Source organism: Polyodon spathula, chromosome 11 (assembly GCF_017654505.1).
Source record: "Polyodon spathula isolate WHYD16114869_AA chromosome 11, ASM1765450v1, whole genome shotgun sequence".
Taxonomy (NCBI): Eukaryota; Metazoa; Chordata; class Actinopteri; order Acipenseriformes; family Polyodontidae; genus Polyodon; species Polyodon spathula.
Window position 1 is genome coordinate 2,977,228 of NC_054544.1, and position 21,453 is coordinate 2,998,680.

The 21,453-nt window shown below is 40.7% G+C and overlaps 1 protein-coding gene across 19 annotated transcripts in view; it reads left to right on the top strand.

The window, feature by feature from the left end:
* map2 (microtubule-associated protein 2) overlaps positions 1-21,453 on the top strand; it is a 102,344-nt gene that overhangs the window by 33,436 nt on the left and 47,455 nt on the right. For 13 of the 19 annotated variants that reach the window (XM_041263245.1, XM_041263254.1, XM_041263253.1 and 10 more), the window contains exons 1-2: positions 4,848-4,952; positions 5,132-5,202. The exons of 1 other annotated variant lie outside the window; for it this stretch is intronic. The gene's annotated coding sequence lies outside the window, so the exon portion shown is untranslated. Of the gene's footprint in view, positions 1-4,847; positions 4,953-5,131; positions 5,203-5,295; positions 5,370-18,163; positions 18,222-21,453 lie in introns of those variants that run through there. 5 more of the 19 variants (XM_041263246.1, XM_041263247.1, XM_041263249.1 and 2 more) reach the window with 4 other exon arrangements.

Genomic DNA, 21,453 nt, shown 5'->3' on the forward strand with positions numbered 1-21,453 from the left:
ACTAGCTGTACTGGCTGCACTGTTGCTGTGTGAAGACTAGCTGTACTGGCTGCACTGTTGCTGTATGCAGACTAGCTGTACTGGCTGCACTGTTGCTGAGTGAAGACTAGCTGTACTGGCTGCACTGTTGCTGTGTGAAGACTAGCTGTACTGGCTGCACTGTTGCTGTGTGAAGACTAGCTGTACTGGCTGCTCTGTTGCTGAGTGAAGACTAGCTGTACTGGCTGCACTGTTGCTGTGTGAAGACTAGCTGTACTGGCTGCTCTGTTGCTGAGTGAAGACTAGCTGTACTGGCTGCACTGTTGCTGAGTGAAGACTAGCTGTACTGGCTGCACTGTTGCTGAGTGAAGACTAGCTGTACTGGCTGCTCTGTTGCTGTTTGCAGACTAGCTGTACTGGCGGCTGTTGCTGTTTGCAGACTAGCTGTACTGGCTGCTCTGTTGCTGTATGCAGACTAGCTGTACTGGCTGCTCTGTTGTATGCAGACTAGTTGTACTGGCTGCACTGTTGTTGTATGCAGACTAGTTTTACTGGCTGCTCTGTTGCTGTATGCAGACTAGCTGTACTGGCTGCTCTGTTGCTGTATGCAGACTAGCTGTACTGGCTGCTCTGTTGTTGTATGCAGACTAGCTGTACTGGCTGCACTGTTGCTGTATGCAGACTAGCTGTACTGGCTGCTCTGTTGCTGTATGCAGACTAGCTGTACTGGCTGCTCTGTTGTTGTGTGCAGACTAGCTGTACTGGCTGCTCTGTTGCTGTGTGAAGACTAGCTGTACTGGCTGCTCTGTTGCTGTATGCAGACTAGCTGTACTGGCTGCTCTGTTGTATGCAGACTAGCTGTACTGGCTGCACTGTTGCTGTGTGAAGACTAGCTGTACTGGCTGCACTGTTGCTGAGTGAAGACTAGCTGTACTGGCTGCACTGTTGCTGAGTGAAGACTAGCTGTACTGGCTGCTCTGTTGCTGTTTGCAGACTAGCTGTACTGGCTGCTCTGTTGCTGTATGCAGACTAGCTGTACTGGCTGCTCTGTTGTATGCAGACTAGCTGTACTGGCGGCTCTGTTGCTGTTTGCAGACTAGCTGTACTGGCTGCTCTGTTGTATGCAGACTAGCTGTACTGGCTGCTCTGTTGCTGTGTGAAGACTAGCTGTACTGGCTGCACTGTTGCTGTGTGAAGACTAGCTGTACTGGCTGCACTGTTGCTGAGTGAAGACTAGCTGTACTGGCTGCTCTGTTGCTGTTTGCAGACTAGCTGTACTGGCTGCTCTGTTGCTGTATGCAGACTAGCTGTACTGGCTGCACTGTTGCTGTATGCAGACTAGTTTTACTGGCTGCTCTGTTGCTGTGTGAAGACTAGCTGTACTGGCTGCTCTGTTGTTGTGTGCAGACTAGCTGTACTGGCTGCTCTGTTGTATGCAGACTAGCTGTACTGGCGGCTGTGTTGCTGTTTGCAGACTAGCTGTACTGGCTGCTGTGTTGCTGTTTGCAGACTAGCTGTACTGGCTGCTCTGTTGCTGTATGCAGACTAGCTGTACTGGCTGCTCTGTTGCTGTTTGCAGACTAGCTGTACTGGCTGCTCTGTTGCTGTTTGCAGACTAGCTGTACTGGCTGCTCTGTTGTGTAATGGCAGTGTGGAGGGTCCTCTGTCTTCGGCAGGTGTGTGTGATTTGGCAGTCCTGACCCTGCATTGTGCTGCACTGCCTCTGAGCTGTGCTGAGTTTAATCTGCATTCCTGTCTGCCTCTGTGTCTCAGCCCTGGAGGATTACAGCAATCGCTGCAGAATCAGACCTGCGCAAACTGCATTTTATACATCCTCTATCGGCATCGCTGCCTAGTTACTGTATAAACTACCCATAATTTTAAATAACGAAGTAAGTAAATGAATGAATAAATAAAGGGCAGAGTAAATTAGATTTAAAAAGATACAGTATCATTTCCATTACCCTTTGAAAACAAATGTGCATTGTTGTAATGCTATTGTGTTTGTTTTTTCCAGGTTTATTTTAATTGACATCATTATGTCATGTTAAAGGACATTAATAAAGCCTGTTTTGTATTAATGGGTTACCACTGATTTTTGAATACATGCTAAATATCAAACACATGAATGGTTGACTAGACCAGGTATTTTTAGTATGGTACAGATTCCAGTACAGGTCACTCATCTGGACAGGGTTCGTTCCAAACTGGTCTAGATTAGCAAGAGGCTCTCTATCTGTTTGGACCCAACACTGATGTGCTGTATTTGACAAGCTTTTTTGAGTTCTTCATCGCAATTAAACCTGATGGTTGCTCTGCCAGCTGGGGAGACTCTTTTGGTGCATTAATCCTGATGGCAGAGGAGGTTTAGGGCTGCAGCTCAGAGCTGATTAATCATGCAAAGAAACAGCCAGCCCTCATCAGGAAGGGCTTAAGGAGTTTCAGCAGACTTTCGCATGCTAAAGAAGAAAAGGTGTCAGCTGGAAACATGTCCCTTATGGACCCCACCCGGAGAGTAGCACCTCCTGCTAAAACCTGCATCCTTATGGGACACCTGTTAATATCAATTCAGCACCTTCTAAATTGTATTGTTTTTTATTTTAATACATTATACCAACATTTCAAGTTGGTAAGTGGCCTACAACTTGTTATGGAGTTCCCTAAAGCAGTGTTTGTATTGCTGACATGCAAGGATTAGTTAATGTTGTGTGCAATTATGGAATTTGGGTCATTGCTCTGATTTATAGAGAGGAAAGGCATATAAGTACTCTGAATGGTGCGGTCCAGATAGATGTAGGCTCTTCGGAAAGGAATGTTTGACTGTGGCTTTTGAAAAGAGGTCTTGCAGCTTCAGTCTAGATATTCTCTAATGACCCTGTCCTGCTTATATGTGGATGGTATGACTCTACATTTAGAATGGTGGTATTAAAACCAGACACTGATTAGAAATAGCCTGGCCCCCACCTCCCATCCTCGCCTCACTGTTTTTGATCCTATTTAAAAATGCACCTCCTGGACACAGTGCAGTATTGCGCATGCATCGGTTTTGGGAGATTATTCCCAGGTACAATAGTAGCTCTTTATTTCCTCCTCGTCTAGACTTATGGATGCTGTTGGATATAGTTAAGTAACCCCTTTCTAATGGCTGGGACAGCGGTTAGCGAGATGCTCTCTTCCTTTTAAAGGTTCTGTAGATTTTACATCCCCTGAGGATGCCTGCTCTTCAGTAATGATAAAACTGTCTGGTTACTGGGTTACTTGCAGGATGAAAACAGAGGGGGCGGGAGGGGGTCAGGCTTAGTGGTTTTCCTCAATTTCCAACTGCCGTTACGGATTTCTTCTTCTTCTTCTTCTTCTTCTTCTTCTTCTTCTTCTTCTTCTTCTTCTTCTTCTTCTTCTTCATCCTGTTTTAAATACCTGTTTTAGTGACAACACCAACTGTCAAAAGAAAACTGAAAAAACGTATGTAGCACCCTCATATAGAGGGTGCTAACATGGATGGATGATGAACTAAAACAAAAAACTGTTTAAAAAGGACTGTACATGAAATATTAATTCTCAAAAAATGAACCAAAAGAAATTGTACAGAGCAGCAAATAGATCAATAATAGATATCTATGTCAGAATCTTATGCACAAAATAATCACATGGACTGTACACAACTAACTGAGAACAAGAAGCTACGGAGTCAAGTTTCTTTATGTAGTGCCCCACAAAAAATGAAATCAGGCAGTAATACCTCTGTATTACTTTCTCAAATCAATTCTTTACTTCCGCTGTTATCTTGCTGAATATTTGGGTGGATCTATGAAAGTGTGAATTTCTACACCTGCTTCAATATACATGTTATATAATATGTATAGGGTCATTTTGTCATCCTCAACAAAAACACTAATTGAGTTGTGCAGCGTGCCTCCTCATGCAGTGCTTATAATGAAGGGAACATCCCCACCGCACACACACACACACACACACACACACACACACACACACACACACACACACACACACACACACACACACACACACACACCCACACACACATCACACACACACACGCGCACACCCCACCACACACACACACACGCACACACCCCACACACACCCCACCACACACACACATACCCCACCACACACACACATTTCGTAATGCCACATGTTCTCTATGTGCTGTTGAATAAGCCAAGCTAAAAACTGTATTCTTCTGCTCTCAGATAACAGATAGCAATTAAATCTGATATAAGTATATAATAATAATAATAATAATAATAATGATCTGCTCAGTGCTTTGGGACCATTATTCTTGGAATATGATCTCACAATACTATTGTATGATGCTAAAAATAGGATATGAGCTCACCTGCCATATAAAAGCCATTGACACCAGACATTTCCTATGGTGACCTACGTAGAGTATTAGGGAACATGAGTCTAGAGAACATGATTCAATAAATGCAGTTACCAATCTGTGCAGGGACTGAGAGAGAGACAGACAGAGAGAGAGAGAGAGTTAGCATCTCAGTTGATTGCAATGGCAAAGCACTGAGATTTCAGGCTAGGCTATCGCATCCTTCTAGAAATCTCCTAGACTGTCTCCCCCCCCCACTCTCTCTCTCTCTTTCTCTCTCTCTCACCCTCTGTCTCTCTCTCGCCCCCTCTCTTTGCCCCCGAGAAACTTTCTCTCTGTCTCTCTTCTCTCTACCTCCTCTCTCTCTCTTCTCTCATCTCTCTCCCCCCTCACTCTCCCCTCTCTCTGTCTCTCTCTCTCTGTCCTCTCTCTTTATGTTCATTTGCTGCCCCTATTATCTTACTCCCCCCCCCTCCCCACCCACACACCCCCCCCCCACACACACACACACACACACACACACACACATCCCTCCTCCCTTCCCTTGCAGCAGACTGGCTGGCTCACAACATGTGCAGGTCTCTCTGTTTTTAGAGGAGCAGTTGTTTCTGATTTGCAGTAGAAGGTGGGTTAGATGCATTAGGGTTGTCTCTGAGTGATGACAATGCTTCTGTTTCATTTGTCTCATGGTATTCCGATGAGATCTACTGTGCAGGAGATCTGTTGACGGTTCCTGTGCTGATGTTGCAGCTGCTTCTTCACTGCATCTAAACCTGCCTCCTTTCTCTCTCTCACATCTTGCAGGTTTCCTCTGTTTCCTTTTTTCTTCCCTTGAACTGAAGCACTGAAGCAGCCATCTCTCAGTCAGCCACAAGGTATGTTACTCTTCAGCTTCTGAATGGCAGACTTGCTGTGTCATTGCCTGTTAATATTACAAATGTAACAGAGCCCCTTTTTTTCTTTGTTAGGCTCTAATGGCAAGCGAGACCCATTGATGAGCCTCTGCTTTCCACTCTGATGTCTTTTAATTCTGTAATAAATGGTAAATCGATTTTATAAGTCGACTGCCTTTGTTGTTCTCACCATTGTCTTTATGCAATATGTGTGCATACTCTAAATAAAATATTACCTTCATGGTTCTGTAACAGTTAATTCCTGGTGTTTCTGTGTAGGATCAAGTGATCATTATTCCATTATCACTTCTGGAAAACTGACCAGTTTATCTATGTGCCATAAATCTTGATCCTGTCATTTTTTTTTTTATTGAGACTTTTTACGGTTTGTGTCTAGACACAATCGATTATTGAGATGGTAACTGAGGAATCATCCTGGCCAGTGGCATCTGTTTAGCAGCACCACCCCAACAAGCCAAACAAAAAACGCAAAACAAACTGTGATATCAATTCATTTATTGAAAAGCCAGGCTTATTATTGTGGTGGTAATATAATCTGATACGAAGCTCTTGTTTGTAGGTTGCAGAGAAACTATTCCAGCCAGTGAATACAGCTCACAGCAACGAGTCAGTGAGTTTGTTGTAGCAAAGTTCATGTTCTGCTTTGCTAAATGCAAATGAAATGGATGAGAAGGTAGTATTGATTTGCACTGTCTAGGTTGCCTGGTTGGTTTTTCGATCTGCTTTCTTTGTTTTAATGTACTTTTAATTAGGTGCTGTGCATCTGCAGATTTCAGAAATTACAATGAGCTGCAATGGCATCAAAATTATGTTATTTGTTTGACTGAAATTGTGTTAATTTTTTTTTGTATTTGAAAATACCAGACCTGTTGAAGCGTGTCATTTGGGTTAAAAGGCTGTCCAAATGACATGCAGTCATAACACAAGCAATCGATATTGAACCACCCACCTTAGGTACTGTACAACTTGGACTCGCTCCATGTGCATCCCATTAGGGATCACAACATGCAGTCACTACGCCAACCTGGGTAAGGTACATATATCATATTTTCAGGTATTTATTATCTGTCAAGCAAAAACCCCATGTTAAAAAACACCCCCTTTGGCTATGAGTTAATAAAGAGTTTCATAACCTCCTACTGCTGTGGGTAGCAGGCGCGTTTCCATATTTGTTTCGTATAGTATATTCATACTCGTAGTTGCCTTTAAGAGGTCTTTATTGCCAGGTTTTAAATAAATCCATTAATTAATTGCTGTTGATTTGTTACTCAGTTGTAAAGCTGAGGGAAGGACAGGCTTTCTTGCCTTGAAATCAAGACTTTATTGAATGGATTTGTTTAATACCTGCCGATAAATACTTCTTAAAGCATCAACACACCCCCAATAACTACCTGGAGAGTGTTACGCTAAACAATGCACCAACGGTTACATGAGAAGGTTATATCACATTAAACAAAACAAAACAACCACCAGCCTTCACTTTTTGGTGGTTTATCAAATGCTGTTGCTAGTACATACCAAAAACCTGATTGCCACCACTGTTGTATTGGTACAGTATGTGTCAGTAAAACCATGTGCCGCTTACTTCCTTTTAATTCCTTTGCATAATTCTATAGACCTATTCCATCACTTTTTGGCCATGAAATAAAAAGCTCTGCTTTAGAGGTCTGGTACCGTTACTTCATATCTCCTGCTTTAGAGGTCTGGAACCGTTACTTCATATCTCCTGCTTTAGAGGTCTGGAACCGTTACTTCATAGCGCCTGCTTTAGAGGTCTGGAACCGTTACTTCATAGCGCCTGCTTTAGAGGTCTGGTACCGTTACTTCATAGCGCCTGCTTTAGAGGTCTGGAACCGTTACTTCATATCTCCTGCTTTAGAGGTCTGGTACCGTTACTTCATATCTCCTGCTTTAGAGGTCTGGAACCGTTACTTCATAGCGCCTGCTTTAGAGGTCTGGAACCGTTACTTCATAGCGCCTGCTTTAGAGGTCTGGAACCGTTACTTTATAGCGCCTGCTTTAGAGGTCTGGAACCGTTACTTCATAGCGCCTGCTTTAGAGGTCTGGAACCGTTACTTCATAGCGCCTGCTTTAGAGGTCTGGAACCGTTACTTTATAGCGCCTGCTTTAGAGGTTTGGTACCGTTACTTTATAGCGCCTGCTTTAGAGGTTTGGTACCGTTACTTTATAGCGCCTGCTTTAGAGGTCTGGAACCGTTACTTCATAGCGCCTGCTTTAGAGGTCTGGTACCGTTACTTCATAGCGCCTGCTTTAGAGGTCTGGAACCGTTACTTCATATCTCCTGCTTTAGAGGTCTGGAACCGTTACTTCATATCTCCTGCTTTAGAGGTCTGGAACCGTTACTTCATATCTCCTGCTTTAGAGGTCTGGAACCGTTACTTCATATCTCCTGCTTTAGAGGTCTGGAACCGTTACTTCATATCTCCTGCTTTAGAGGTCTGGAACCGTTACTTCATATCTCCTGCTTTAGAGGTCTGGAACCGTTACTTCATATCTCCTGCTTTAGAGGTCTGGAACCGTTACTTCATATCTCCTGCTTTAGAGGTCTGGAACCGTTACTTCATAGCGCCTGCTTTAGAGGTCTGGAACCGTTACTTCATATCTCCTGCTTTAGAGGTCTGGAACCGTTACTTCATAGCGCCTGCTTTAGAGGTCTGGAACCGTTACTCCTCCTTAACGTATTGCTAAGTCACTGCAGGTTTTCTCTCCAAAAACACAGAAAGGCAGCAAGTTTAAGCCTATCTGATCTGGATGATAGTACACTCCAGCAGTCTTCTGCTAGCTTGAATAAATAGGTACAGAATGGATTTCCTTTACTTATGCATTTGAAAATCAAGTGCAGCAAAAGAGAATTCAGGTGGGCCATTTTGACCGGCACTATATAGCTAAAGATGAATGCAGTACAGCTGTGGAGTTCTAGAATACTTGCAATACACTAGCAGCACCACAGCTCGACACTGAGAAAGCTAGCCATTGGTAATGGATCTGTTATTCATTTTCAAACAGAATCATTTTTTGATATATTTTTTTTTTTTTTTAATATGTCGTGTGTAGGATGTAAGAGATATTATCTTGGGTAGTTTGGGTTGGAGAAAAAGTGCAACAGCAGGTCCTGCTGCTCAAACTGTGCACACTGGCTGCATTTACATGCAAGTGGAAATCGACTCTGCAGTCATGACTGTGTGACGTTGTCATGTGAATACATCGTGAAACAGCAAAAGGACGTCCTTTTGGCATCACGACTTTAAGGGCAGGGTCAATCGCTTTCTCATGATAAAAATAGCTGTAAAAACCCTTGCAAACCAGAGCAGGAACTGTGCTTGTGGCTCACTAGATTTCAGCAGTCAAGATCCAGGTCTTCTGACTTAATCTCACGTAATCTCCAGCAGAAAGGCCGTACAAAACATACACCCCACCCCACCCACAGACACACACACACACACACACACACACACACACACACACACACACACACACACACACACACACACACACGTGCACACAGTGTGCATTTATGGACTACTTTAACACTAGAACAGCTGCGGTTATACTCATAACTACAACTGCCAACAGCAGTCATTATCACAGTGCATTTTAAACATCATCAGTATTAAAATGAAAGACAAACTATCGGATACAACTCAAAAGTTTTATTCAAGCACATCATATCAAACATCTGCACAGCCATATTTAAATGAACAATTAAACACAAAGGGGTTTATTTTCTAACTTACCACATATAAAGCACTACAAAAAATGAAAAACTATAATAAAATAAACATTGCAAAAGAAACTAGTGTGTAAACAGGTTTATGTACAAACAAAACTGTAAAAACAAAAGTAGTTTTTAATCTAAAATGAAAGTAGCATATGATTTCTGTTGCATGTGTGTCACTCGCAGCACAGAATCCAGGCTGAGCTGCTGCAGCCTACAGCTTTGCAGTTTTCTGATCGAAATGTTTCTGCTGAAGCTAGGTTCAAGATGAAATCTCTCCTACTGGTATTTTCCCCGGTGAACTTCTTGTACAAAATGTAGGAATTGATGGTTGCCAGGTGCAGTAGAGATAACAACTTTTATATATATATATATATATATATATATATATATATATATATATATATATATATATATATATATATATATACAGGTAGTGGACAAAAAAATGGAAACACCTGGGTATATGAGGGACACCAAGTATATTGAAAGCAAGGGCTTCCACACAGTTGTGGCTCGTGCGTTAATTAAGTAAATAACATCCCAGCATGCTTAGGGTCATGTATAAAAATGCTGGACATGCCTGGTTGCCTATAATTATGGCTAGCATGGCTACAAGAGGAGACCTCAGTGACTTTGAAAGAGGGGTGATTGTTGGGGCGCATTTGACAGGAGCTTCACTGACCAAAACAGCTCAACTTGTTTATGTTTCACTAGCAATGTTGTCTAAGGTGATGTCGGCATGGAACTCTGAGGGAAAGACATCATCAGCAAAGGGCAACAGTGGGTGGAAGTGCATACTCCAGGATCGTGATATCCGTGCATTAATTCGAAGTGCAAGGCAAAACAGACGAGACTGGGGCACGAGCAACCATTTTCAGCAAAAACCAAATTTTCAGATACCATAGTCGGGTTGCAGTGCACACACCGCTCATCACACCTGGCAATGCACGTTTGCGAGTCTAGTGGTGCAAAGAGCACAGGCAATGGACTATCGAGCAGTGGAGAAATGTCATTGTGCTTGGTTCCAACAGTGAAGGGTTCTGGTGGTTCCGTAATGTTGTGGGGTGCATTTTCCTGGAATGGTTTGGGTGCACTCATTCCCTTAGAAGGAAAGGTCAATGCTAATCACTACTTAATGGCACTGAGTGATTATCTTCACCCCATGTTGCAGCATTTCTTTCCTGCCGGGGGGGTGTCTTTGTGTGCGTGTGAGAGTGTTGAAAGGTAACCAGACAAACAAGTAGCTATTGCGCGGTGTAATTCAGAAAGTGCACGACAGCACGTGAATTCATTTCTCTTGTTAAATGTTTTTATCTTCATGGCAGCGCATGAAACTCTCCTCATGATATTAAAAGTCGTTCTTTTCCTACTTAGTAAGCAGACACAGTCATTTAAATATCCCCTCCCCTCAATGACTATGAATTGAGTAATCTGCATTGGTACAGATGTTTTTGTTTTTTTTTCTGAATCAGGACTGCATAGCAATGCATTTCCTGAAAAGTACAGCAAACACGTCATGAAGAAAACTGTCGTGACACGTGCATGTAAACACCGCCACTGACATCTCTCATGAATATCCAAAACTTCTACTAAATTTAAAGCCTGGATTTTTATAAACCTTTCCAACTTTGTGTTCTATACACAGGATGACATGACAAAACAGGATATATTGTACAAGAATTATGATAACTCTCTTATTGTTCCTTCTTGGAGATTTACACCGCCTTTCTGAAGCTTATAATTTGAAGCAGTTGCAGTGACCCGTTGTGATTTGACAGTGTTAAACAGTGTTTAATCTATGGTAATTGTGTTATGTGTTATGTGTCAGTGGTAAACCTTTAAGCTATTTATATAGAATAGATACTTGGTTGCCAGTATTAGTCTCATACTGGCTGTGAGATGTTTGGTTTATTTTTGTATTAATTTCAGTAATGAATGTGTTTAATCTAAGCATTTCAGGATTATTAATCCCAAAACATGACAGCAAGTACTGAATGAGGTACTTAATAACAAGATTAAATCTTCATATACTTGGCGCTTGTTTGATGTGGGAAATACAAACTGTCCAGACACTGTATTGTCAAGAGTCACTTATCTGGATTCATTTGCACTGCATAAGGATGTTTGGGCAGATTAAGGTTCAGATAACAAAGAGAGTCAGAAATTACTGTGTAATTATCATTTTTAATAAATCCGAGAAGCTCAGTTTGCATTTTGTTTTCTGTTTTAAATGTATTCAGGCAAAAGTGTTTATTCTGCTTGTTTATTTTGCATTTTAAGCATTTAAATTTAAATTAAAAAAAAGAATATTGATCCCCTCCTTGATCTTTGATTAGGGTATAACATATAGATTGCTATTTGGGTGGATTCTTTTTTCGTCCAAGGAGTGTGCATCAGGAAGGAATGTTTAGGCGTGCAGAGGCTAAGCTCACCTAATTAAGGATGGTTTAGTCACATAGTTAAAGGTATGCCAGAAAGCAATAATGAGGGTTATCTGATGTTTTATAATGTACAGTGATTATGCTGTATGAGCGCTTCAATGTTATTCTTCAATTTTCACTTAATAATCTTATGTGTTTCCTCTGTATGATAATGTACATGTGCGTACGGTGCACAAAGCACTCAAAGCTAATATCAGAGTGGTAGCCTACTCGATCCCCGAATGGATTTTGGTTTCCATGGTTACCACATTGCTTTCAATGTTTTCAGGGTAAGTTCTGACAATAGGAATACAAGTGTTGCTATGGAAATAAAAGTCCTGTGTTTTTTTGTTTTTTTTTCAATGCCAATTTTAACCCCATTACCTTCACTCACTTTCTATATTTACACAGGCATTGACAGCTTTCACAGAAAGCAAACAGAAACATGTAGGCTGTGGTACTGTATGTGTGCACATCTGTACCCTCATGAAGGTACTTTGTATAGAAACGTTGGTTAATAAAACAAAATTATTTTATTTTGAAGGGGTTGCTTTTTGAGTGTGCAGTTTATTTTCTTTTTGTAAAAGGTAGTTTTGGCACTGCCTTGTAAACTGGAACCTCACTACTTTATTGGTGTGCGTACCCCCTTTGTAATTGTTGTACATGAGAATACAAAATGGTGGTAAAATAAATAACTTGCTTATTCGAAAAATATAAACAGTCAAATATTTCATTTGAGGCCTTTTAAAGACCACAAGATTGATTCATTTTAATGTTGTCTCTTTTAAAGTGCATTAAAAAAAAAAAAATCATTCAGTGATGAACTCCTTTGTATTTAGACAACTTGTGCAAGATTTCTGCACAGTTTTAGCTGTTTTTAGACAGTTCTGTTCATCATCCTCTTCAACTAGAACCATCAATGCTCAGGTGGATTAAGACCTGTAGATGGTGTGTTCTATGAACCAAGATCCTTGATGTTCCTACCCCAGTTTAGTGCATGCTGCTCGGGGGGCATACTGTTAAAATAAATACAAATTTAAAAAAGTAAAATTTGAAATGCTAGCAGTAGACAAGCTGTTTTGAAGCTCTGATGTCAGGAGCATGATTGATGTTGCCGGCTGTGATTGACATTTACAGCAGATCCTCTGTGACGTGTTGTCTAGCTGCTGAGCTACAGCAGAGAAAATAAGAGGGACCCCAGACAGCATTAAAAATGCAATCCCAGCCAGCACTCCCTGCTTTCATGAAGCTGCTCTTTCTCTTTTCTTTTCTTCTGCAGGCGACACAAGCTTCGATTGAGCAGTTCATCTTGGCATAATAGCTTTCATTTATTGGGTGCTGAGGGTGGGGCGTCCCCCCTCCCCTACCCCCCGAGAATAAGTGTGTCAGTGTGTGTGTGTGTTTTATTCAGAATGTTGTTCAGGTTGTCATTGTGAGAAGAGGGCAGTGAGTGCTATAATGCATGGTAGCGGTAAGGAGTTGAGGTGTGATACAGTAATCGCAGCACCTGTCACTGTGAAACCCTTTTAATTCATCACAAGACGACTTTTGTAATTCATGCCTCTTTTCATTTTAATAACTGCATGACTAGTCTTACTGGGAAAGAGATGTGTTTTTGTCCTTGGGAGATCATTTTTGGATAAACAGCAAAAGGCTTTTGCAACACCATTTCATTACTACTGATTAATATACAGGTAATAATACCTGCGGTTCATTCACCTTTATAAGGATAAAGGATTGCAATGGATCAGCTACAGGTCCACATACCTCCACAAGTATTGTGTTCCATACAGTATCAGTAAATAGGAATTCCTGTAAGTGCCTGTTCTTGTTTGAACTCTGTTCATGTGTTCTTACTTTAATCTCAGTTGCACATGCACATACTACATTATCTATTCCAGTGGCATTTGTCGTACGGATGGCTGCTCACCATGTATTTATGAGAAAACAAATCTCTCTAGCTAGGTCCTCAAAAGACCAAACAGTGAGTAATGGACAGTAAGTAATTATCTTTTTTTTAAAAAAACAGTCATTTAAAAAGGAGTTCATGTGTAAATGGAATAATAACCACCTCAGCAGTATAATTTAAACAGATAACTGAGTCTAAAGACTTGCAGCTCGCTTACTCATTAAACCCGAAGGCTTTCCACTGAAATCAAGTTGTAACCTTTCACCTTTTGAGATTGACCATCGTTATTGTTTGTGAACCAAAAAGGACTCATTACAAATGGCCTTTTTAACTGAGAAATTACCAATTTGTTTTTTTTTTTTTATTTGGAGGAAAAACAGGCCACATACATCTTGATACCAGATTAAAATTAGTAACAGAATGTAATACATACAAAACAGGCTTTTGAGAATGAATTGCACACAATGCTCCAGGGTCATTTCAGCTAACCAGGTTCATCGGTCCTTATCAATTTATTTCCCTAGCTTTAGGCTTAGGCATAGGGTTAGGTTTAGGGTTAGGCTTAGGCTTAGGAAGTCTTGTTTCAAGCATCATAGTGCAATGGAGCATATTTTACACAGAAATTATTTTTCATAACATTACCTTTTATGAAGCACGCTCACTGTCAAATGCTTAACTGTTGCTAGCAGTGGAGCAGGTAACCACTTGAAAGTTTCACCCGTTACAACCACATTTCTGACGCGTTAAGCAGACCCTCTGCTAACACCACCTCGCAAATACTCGGTTGTCTTATCCCTGATGCAGTCCTCATGAAAAAGGCTAACCTGCCAGCATACGTTATCGCGGTGCCACACAAATTTAACACCGCATTTTACACTACACTGCCTCAGTTGTTGACAGGCTTGTTTCCTTAGCTTTGCTTTTCGTGGTTCTCCTTGTTGAGTTCAATAAGCCAATGAGGTCTCACAGTAGCTGGCAACGAAAATGAAACGCATATTAAAAAGAGTAAAATAAACAGAAGGGGAGCTTGACTCACCCTGGGGTTAAAGGTTATATACATAAGGCATATGCACTATAACCCCAGGGTCAGTCAAGATGCTATAGCCACAAGGACCTGTAATCAAGGTTCATGGAGAAGATAATTGTGTAAAATCCCTAATGGTGTAGACAATGTCAACGCAGTAAGCGGCTGGTTCTCTCAGCACCTAGGATATGATCTTTCTAGACCAATTTGTAATACCATTATTTAAATGTGCATAATTCTAATGTTAAAAAAGAAAATGATGGAGTAAATGTATTAATCCAAAACAAAGCGTTTCATTGCACTGTGCAACCGTTGCTGCTGCTTCTTTCTTCCACCGCATCAGCACAATAAAAAGACGCTTTCCCTCTTCATGAAACCTTCACTTGGATAAGGGTCTTGTTTGCCCTCTTATTAAAGACTGTGGCCTGGCTGCAATACACTGGGCATTTGTTATGGTGCTGTTGTTGCTTCTCTAGGATATTATTAGACATTTTAAGGTATCTTTACGTCGTCCCCATCATAGAATTAAAAGTCGTTTTTAACCAGGAAGCATTCCAGATTTCTTTGCTGGGAAAGCTGTTTCCATTTAAGAGAAGGCAGCTAGGATTATCCCTGAGGCCTGTAATGCTAACCCATGCTAATTGTTCGAAGAAAAATAGGTTATTTAGATGCTGAACTAATCTAAAGGTTGCATAATTATATCCTAAAAAAACGGAGACGGCAACACACAGTGAGGTTTGGATAAATTGGTCAATTTGTGGATGAGGTCTCTGCCTGTTTCTCTTTGCGGGTCCCCCTTGTGCTTCTGCCCTGGGCTCTGCCATATGGGAATGATCTGTGTGGAAATGCCTTTACACGGGGCAATGGGCTTCTTCATACATGGGAACTTTTTCAGTTTCTCCAAGGAGGTGGCAAGGTGAACTGGGTTCTGGTGTTAGCTGAGATAGCCCCACATCACAAAATGCACCTAATGTATTTGGGATGCTTGTGGCGCACGTCAGTAGTCTCTGCACACTACTTTAATGGACATGCTTTGCTAAGGCACTTAATACAGTTGTCAGTGTTAATCATAGAGCATCTCATTTGAGATTTGCAGATTCACCTCAAATGCAAAATACATTTGCATGTAAAAAAATCTTTTAAGAGGCAGTTACTGTATACAGTGGTGTATATGTGTGGAGATGCAGCTTGCAGGCTGACACTCTATCCACCTTTCCAAATGAGTTAAGCAAGAGTGCTCTCCTCAGTGTTCACATGTCCTGAATATCATCAACCTAACGTGAGCTCAGACTAAACTCGACCCAGCACCGGAACATATACCACAGACCCAGTTACTTCCTTGGTTCTTACTGTTATTTTGGTCCATTGCTGATTTATGGCTCCTGGAACCGCTGTTTACTGTCTCCCTGAGGAACTGAAAGAAGCAATTGAAAAGCACTTGCACTAATTCATTGTTGTTGGCTCAGAACGCATTCTTCCTATCTGTTTACTTACAGCTCCCTAACCCTCCTCATTCCTTTAACTATGTTCTGTTTGTTTATTACTGTCCCTTTTAATTCCAGAAATAAACTCCCTCCTTCAATATCTGCAAACTAAATGCAATCCTAGCACTGATAAAGATATAACAGCACTATGCTATGACAGTGCTGTAGTAGAGCTGCAACTTTGATTCTTTCTTGCCTGCACAGTATTTTGGATTAGTAAGTGGCCTGGACATTCGGCAGTGCACCTGATCCAAGTCCGTTCACACCATCATGTGCAAAATGAAGTACAATAGGTCACCTATAATATAAGCTGTAATATATTTAAGCAATCATTTGTAGCGTATGAGTTCACTGCACTTTATATCTAAACGTGTTTCTTTTTACGTTGCTGAACTGGTTCCATTCCTTACACTGCAGAAATCAATATCTCTAGTGTGTCGTGACCTATCCTCCAGCAATGGTGTGATCTGATTTGGTTGCTAAGGTTGTGATAGTGTTTAATACCTGATGGACAACAGGCAGGACTACTGACCGGGATATGGGTGTAAGTGAAGAGTCTACATGACAAGTCCACAAACCCCTTCACACCCCCAGAGATTTAAGAGCTAAAAGATATTTATCCTTCTTGGCCAAGGCAGTAAGATGCCAGTCAGTGAAGAGAATCGATAACTTCACTGATGTGCTTGTGAAAAAGTTTTTTTTTGTTTTGTTTTTAATGTATAATTCCTGGTAATGAACGCAGTGCACTTTACTTGCTGAGTAATATGAAACAGCCAGTTCTAATGATGTATTGTGCTGCCAGTGTTTACATCAGAGCAGCTTTGAGCTAATCTAATCTAGTACATTTCTTTTCCCAAGCCCTTGTTCAACATTTGAAAATCAGCAAAGCAGTTTCAGAATCTCTCATAACTGGATAGTGAGAATACAGATTATATACAATACTTGACCCCATATCTGTCTGACTGTAAAAACTGCATGTATGGTCTGAAATAATCACTGACCAGCAGTAATGCCTGCGTTCAACATCCTTGGAAACTAAGCATGCATGATTATGACACTGATTTGTGAGTTTGAGCCCTCGACATCCTTAAACATGTAATGCTGGGCATGGTAACCCTGCAGTCCCAGTACTGAGCAGCTGCTGCCCTGTAGTGCACATGCACTAGGAATATGATCTGAAGCGTGACATACTTGCTGTTGGAAGGAAGTTATTGATGAAGCACCAAAGCCATAGCCTTCAGTCATCTTATTGTTCATCATTGTTCACAAATGGCCTATAGCAATAGAGGCTAAGCTTGGGAACAGGACTTGTAGTATCTACATTTCAACTTTAGCTAGAGGGAAAGGTTGATGGCTTTTAAACATTATCCAATGTGGAACGATATAGCCTTCAAATCCATCACTTTCAATTCCAACACAAAATGTCTCATTTTCAATCACTTGACAACACCCACAATACAGAAATGTGCATTAATGATCAACAAAATGAGAATATGTTAAAAAAACAAAAATATGTAAAGCTGGTACAGGAAAATAATTCCATCTCAGGTTTCTATATATATATATATTCCACTTGTCCCTCCAGCTAGAAAGTTAATGGAAGTATACACCTACCATTCCATTTTCATTGCCATGTAATGTGCAACCGAGCTAATGCTTTTCATTAAAACCTGACTCAGTCTCAGTAAAAGCAATATGTTTTCATTAGTGTCAGATGCATATTAATGTAGCATATAATATTGCAGTAAAACATAAATTGTTCGTTTAGTTGTTTTTCTGTGAAAACAATGCCCTTTTGTGTTTACTTGCTTAAACAGCCTTGGTGTTATTTTGTGTGTCTGCCTTAAACAAGAATATTTATTGTGTTGTGTAGTTCAGTACATGTTTGTTTTGTAGTCTTGATAACTGGCTATTATTGATTATTTTTTAACCTGTAAACAAAAAAATAATTTGAAATGGTACAGTGTTCTGCAAAAGTCAAGTTTCACATTGAGTTTTAGAATCTCACTAAATTAGATTGGATCCTGTCTGGTCAATGCTCAAAACCTTTGAAAAGCATCTTTAATATCCCTTTGGAGTGGAATATTCAAAACAATACAAATAAGTAGCTCTTATAACACTGTTGTATTTCTGTTTCTTTTTCTTCTTTTCCAGGTGTGTGCCTTCTTTGATTTTGTTCTCTGTGTTTGGAATTCCGTCTTTGATTTTGTTCTCTGTGTTTGGAATTCTGTCTTTGATTTTGTTCTCTGTGTTTGGAATTCCTTCTTTGATTTTGTTCTCTGTGTTTGGAATTCCTTCTTTGATTTCTTTCTCTGTGTTTGGAATTGAACTCTATAATCCCTAAAGAAGAAGAACGTCTGCAGGACCAGTTGTATCCACTGGGATTCCTAGCCTATATTAACAGGCAGGTCTTGTGTTTGTTGTGTTCAGGCTGGTTCTCAAAGGAGAGCTGCATGCAGTGTCTGATTCCTTGCCCTTTTACATAGGGCATATGTATGAGCTGATTTTAATATTGTGTACCATGCATTAAATAGCGGATCAATACACCCCTTCAGTGAACACCACAAAGTCGCTTGTGTTCTCTTTTCCTATTTCCTGGCCTTGCTCTTGCTTGTGTTCACTCTGAATTACCCAATCTGATCAAAAATCCATATTGATTGATATATTTGAATGCATGCCTCATTATATTTAGCTGACACTGGATTTGTTGCTATTCCTGTTGGTAAACAAATCAAATTCTAACCAACCAAATACTGTTTTTCTTTAGAAAGTCGAGAGCTCTTATCTCACCTTACTGCTGTCTTTCACTCAATACCTGATCCCCAAGGAACCATTTCTTAGATATATTTGTGTTCTCCACATAAAAGGTATCGTGGAAAGTATGTGTGGTGATTGGAACTGTACTTTTACCAAGCATTTACTATGCCTAAACTGACTTCCCTATGCTAGTCCTTTGTCACTCTCCTTTGCATCATTTTTACTGTGATATACTAGATTTTACTGGGCGAGAATGGCTGATTTTTGATGCTCGGTATTGTTTTTTACTGTAGTACAGTAGTGCTGTAACACAGCCTCAATAAGAGAAGCATGGTCTTTGATGGGCTGTTGCTTTAAGGGATGGATGTGGTAAACCTCGGCAGTGCGGTAGGCCTGCACTGGGTTGTGGTTTCTTGAAAAGTTAAATGTGACTTGTGTGGAAGGGAACTTAACTCAAGGGCAATGTAGGAGCTTTAATATGATGCCACAATATATACAAATCAATAGCAATTCAAGTACCTGTATAGTCAGAAATATTTTGTTAGCTGCATGTAAGTGAATGAAATAAAGTAATATCAATGGTAAAGGAATACATGTCTGCATTCGATACAAAATATCTAGAAAGAAATAGCATTGGTACATTTAAATTCATTATTAATCTTGTTTCAACACACGAGAACCTATGTGATGTCACAGCAATGCCCCCATTCTTTCTATGGCTTGAACTTTGTATCAAGTGTAAGATGCTCTTGGTTTCTCTTTCCAATGTGAATATTTTTCGCTTGGTTTGTGTAAGTCAGTGTAACACACATGAACATTTTAGAAATTCCAAAAGACCACAGGCTTTTGCTGTTGGTGCAGCAGAGACATTTGCCAAGGGAGGCGCGCATGTTTGGTCTTTTACAGCTTGTTAACATGACAGTCATTCTGCATGACAGGCTATATTTCAGCTGAAAGCCTCTTCTTTTTCAGTCATTCAGAAGGTTAGCATTGTTGGTTGAAAGAACAAAATGAAGTGGTCTGGATAGACCCAATTTGAACTGAGATCTCTTCATATACTCTGTCAGTCCTACTACATACTATAGGTGCAATGCATTTTTTAATTATAATTGGTATTCATACCAACACTCGCTACAGCATGCACTGTGCAAGCCTTCCCACAGAAGACTCACAAATACTGTCCATCCAAATAACCGTGACACAAACAACCTCCCCATCCACCCCTGGATCTTTCCCAAGCAGAAACTAATTGTGCTACATCGTGCCAGACTGCATGGTAGTTATATGATGTGCACAGCCTCATTTAAGGAATGCTTGTGCCACTTATTCTCCACCCGCAGCCCACAGAACACAGAAACTGACAAACCTGTTAACAGATAATAAGAAACCTGAATTATGTTTTTGCAGACCACAGCATGCCCGGCTGAGCCTGACGATCTGGGTCTGTCCAGGTCACTGTTAATACCTAATGTCTTTCTAGGCCTCTCCAAGTCTTTGGAAACTGTTTATCTGCTGTAATTAAAATCCCGCCCAGGTTCATTGGAGTTTGTGGTTCTTACCTGGTCTATGCTATCTTGTGGTAGAAATATCTTTAGCTATACTGACTAGACACTAAGTGAATTGAGTTCTAGCGGTCTCAATCTGGACAATCACAGCTATCCCTGAAATATAAATGCTATGACAATCATACCTGTTTATAGCTGTAATTTGTTGGTTAACATGCAGTATAATAAATGCTCTGCTCTGACCAAGTCTGCTGTGTTTCTGGAGCAATGTAGCTTAATGCAATATGCTGTGCAAACTTGATTCATTCCCTGAAAAGCCCTGGTGGCATTCCAGCGAACTGCAGTTGGGCAACCATGAAAATTGACATAGTTTAAGCTGCTCAAGGATTCAGAAAACTAATTGCACAAAAAAGGAATGCAGAGGGGTTCAAGTGACCCGTGTGGAACTCTCTACCCTGGTAGTCACTTCGATAGGCTAGCCCTCCCCCTGATTGGTATGGAGTGGAGTGTTCACTATGCATTCCCCCTAGCTCAGCTAATGCAGAGGGCACATATATCAGTGCAGCCCCGTAGCAACTGAGCTAGCAGAGGCTCGGAGGTCTCATGTCAATGAATACTTTGAGCGGAGAATATGAGGGGAGGAGATGCTTATTAAGCATAATGGAGAACTGTCACAAAGACGGCCAGAGTGGGTGGCGTCAGACCAGAGCCAGAAAATAAACAACAAGAGAAGTGGAGTTTGGTGGAGCTGAGCGAATGGTTTCGCTCAGCATTTAATAACAAAAAATAAAAAGGTTGTAACAAACAAAAATACAGGACACGGCACATTCACCAAAACAAAAGAGACAAACAAAACGGACTATACAGACAAACACGGTGAGCTGATTTAACAATTATTATTATTGTTATTCTTATTATTATTATTACCTCCGTCTCCAATCCCGTTCTTCATTCACCGAACACACAACCCTGAGTGAGTGAAAACATGCTGCTTTTATTCAGCTGTACCGAGACTCGACTGCTAATCAATCATTCAGTTTGAGTCGTGGTACAACTACACTTGAATTAATAAAGTGCAATTCCCCGTGCTCACATATTATTACTTTTTACTTGCACGTGAAGTTCTGTGTAATCCTCATGCCTAAATACAAATATACATTTTAAACACCCATGTTACACTGACCCGTTTTATATCCCTTGTACCGATGACTATACACCAACATTAACACATAATAGATAACACAAAATATACACAGGGGCGGGCACTTTGCCACAAGAACAAAAAAAAAAAAAAGTTTCAATCTGGTCCTAATTTATGGATTTCGCCATCTGATTTCCAGCATTTGAAATGACTTTGAGTCTGTATTATGTGTG